Source organism: Nothobranchius furzeri, chromosome 7, assembly GCF_043380555.1.
Source record: "Nothobranchius furzeri strain GRZ-AD chromosome 7, NfurGRZ-RIMD1, whole genome shotgun sequence".
NCBI lineage: Eukaryota > Metazoa > Chordata > Actinopteri > Cyprinodontiformes > Nothobranchiidae > Nothobranchius > Nothobranchius furzeri.
The window spans coordinates 45,805,851-45,809,001 of record NC_091747.1 but is presented as its reverse complement, the minus strand read 5'-3'; the positions used below and the strand labels follow the sequence as shown (position 1 = coordinate 45,809,001).

General features: G+C 41.6%; 1 long non-coding RNA gene across 1 annotated transcript; it reads right to left on the bottom strand.

Moving 5' to 3' along the window:
- Positions 1-614: 614 nt before the first annotated feature.
- Positions 615-2,309, bottom strand: LOC129167176 (uncharacterized). The gene is made up of 2 exons (XR_008566015.2): positions 1,004-2,309; positions 615-685 (listed from the first exon to the last, which is right to left on the bottom strand). It is a non-coding gene; the product is annotated as an uncharacterized lncRNA (long non-coding RNA).
- Positions 2,310-3,151: the final 842 nt, after the last annotated feature.

Here is a 3,151-nt window from a genome sequence, read left to right as displayed (position 1 = left end):
TGATGCCACATTAGATGCCATGCTTCCTTTTACGGGAGCCCATGAGGACAAAACACATTTAATGATTTGTAACAAATGGTTACAAAACTTTTGTCATTCTTAAATGTTGTTTTACACATTTACCTATTCACTTGTTGCCAGTGATGAAAGGGAGTTTGATGTGCTTGTTAATTTGCTAAAGTTTGCACTCCACAGGGCTTTTTGACCCTAATGGGCATCCGTTGGTATGGTCTTACTCCAACAAAAAAATACTGCTCGCTTGCAATGATTTAGGTATTTACTGCCCCCTATTGCCAAGAAAAATACACACTGTCACTTTAAAGTCACAGTTTATCTTGAAAGATCTTTGCCAAGTTGCAGCAAACCAAACACTGTAGGACCAAAACCTGCACAGCCGGCCATGTGTGGTTTTGCAGGCTTTGAAAATTGGCTGACATTTAATAAATCCTGCCGTGTGAACTGGACTTAAAATATACTGGACAGAAGGACCAGGGTTGGGTTCCACGTCCCTCGCTGGTTGAGTTTTCAGCTAACAGCTCTTTGGAAAATTAGTGTGTTTGTCAAGTGCTTCTTTTTCTGTGAGGCGTCTACACTTGAAAAGACCAGACTTTGGCTTCACTCAGATGTCTTTATTTGACCAGTTTCAGGATCATCATAAAGGTCAGCATCAGTATCAGGTGAAAACCTTTAAATACAAAACAGAACGTTTTAACAATCACACAAACACCAAACAAAATCAACAGATAACATAAATTAAAAATCATTTAAGCCAACATCTGTAATTTACTTTATACACAGTTACCTTTTCAGTATTTAACCTGTGTTTTTTAAACATTTTAATTAAGGTTTGAAATAAGGATTATTGTTTGCAAAGAATCTGATTTCATTCTAACCAAACACTTTACTCCAACTCAAAGAAAACACAAACTTTCTCCCAACACATTTGTTAACCACAAGAGCTTGGATCAAACACAAGTCCATATGAATCAGTCCAAAAGCTTACCGATAGCCTGTCAAGATCAAAAGTCCTCCTCACAGTTGAATTGTTTGCTGTCCCTGCCATCTCAGTTTGTCACACACTGGCTGAATGCCTGCCGCAGGCCTCGAGAAGCCACTGAATTGTGAGGTTGTGTGCTCTTGATTTCTTAATTTGGCTCACCTAGAGGAGGACACACACCAGAGTTCACAAGCCCCCTCTGGCCAGTGAGAAGATTGCATGCAGAGCTCATGTGCAGATACTGTGCAGAAGAGACAGCGTGAGGGGAAGACAGTTGACAGAGCGATATCTGCCAAGTCAGCATGACACCTCCCACTCAATCTGGCATGCCCAGAAAGATCGCATACAGGCGAGCTTTATCCGACTTGATCTTCTATCGGTATAAGGACCACAAGGCGTCGGACATGCCGATGCAAAACGGTGCGTGACTCAGGATCTTTGGTAGCAGATTTTGGACTCTTCATTGAAACGCTGGAACTTGGAGAGACCCTCACGCACACGTCTCGAACAACACCTCTAGAATCAGGATTCACGTTGCTGACTTTTCCAAGTCTGAACTGCCCTCTTAGTGCATTTTGGCCGCCGATCAAAACAATGTCTCCAATGGCAACGTTCCTTTCAGCAGTAGGCCACCTACTTCGAACGAACAGATTTGGGCCAGCAAGTTGGCTCCAAGATTTCCAGAAGTTGGTGACTGTTGTTTGTACTTTAGTGAGCCTTTTGAAAGGGTAGGTGGTGTAGTCAACAGCTCTAAAGTCCCCACTTTGTGTGGCTCGACCAAGCAACAGGTTGTTTGGCGTGATGTACTGGATGCATTCTTCTCTGCTCTGAATTCTGGCATCAATGGGTTCTGAGATGATATTTTATGGGTAAAATTGCTTTATAATGTCAGAATGATTCCAAAATCTGAGTTAAGTGGCTGGGAAGAAGAATTCCTACAAACATGAAAACTTGATTGAAAAGAGGTGAAAGAGCAGCCAAAAACTTTCAAAGATGTTGAAGAAAATTACACAAACGTTTGGCTCGTTGGACACAAAATGTTTAAAAATTAAAACAGGGCTGACTCAATACATCTGCACAGATTTGCAATGCAGGAAAAAAAATCCTTTGACATTTAAAAGTGTCAAAATTTATTTTAAAAACATGTAAAAACTAAATCTTTCTTCCTGAGATCTAACTTTCCTGTGCAAAAGCTTCCTTTAGATGCGTTTATAATAATAGGGAAAACTCAGTGTGATGAGAAGGAGGAGCTCCCACTGTGAACGGTGATGATGAAATCACCTCCCGGTCATCTTAACTGTAAACATCACCTCGTAAACATCAGCATCTGCGGGCTGTTTGGAAACACAGAAAGTACGTGCATCTAAAATGAAAACATCCATTTTCAGGCGTGGAAACTGGTGAGAGATCACATCTCTCCCTGAGATCTCTGCTGTGATCTCTCTCCCTGGGAAATGATGCTTTTGACATTTATAGCTGCTGAACATCCGTCCCTGACGCACTTGTTGTTTGCTCTTTGTTTTATTAAGCGTGATGAGTCAGTCTTTCCCTTCCACTGTCCAGCATGGTCGACTCTGTTACCACGGCGATTTATCCTCCACTGATTGATCAAACTGCTGATGTTACCTGATGGTGGCAGAGTGAATTTCTTTTTGCACCAGATTTGAACTTCATATCGTTCAACTGAACATCTCTGTCTGTTTTTATTGTTTTCATGACAAACATCCACTAAGTGTCATGAATCGTGTGAAGTCAGGACTCGGCGAAACACGGAGGGGCTGAAACTTTAACGTGACATTGTCTGAGTTTACCTCGACTTAAAATTAACACGTTTTACAAAATGAATCAAAGGTCAGCTCAACTTCTCCAGCTCCTCCTGAGGAAGGCATTCCCAGATCAGAAAGAAGAAATAATCCCTCCAATGGGTTTTCCTCAAGATCTCCCTTAAGTGGGACATGCATAGAAAACTAAATCCAGACCAGGAGGCATCCTGAACCAGCTGACTCCTACCCACACAAATAGCGTAATTATTTAGCTTTTTAAGCACATTCGAGATGTCTGGGGTCACATGCTTTGATGCCATTTTGAGGGTCTGAAGCTGAAAAGTTTGGAAACGACATGTGAAAGTTGCAGCAACTCAACAGCAAAACCTTT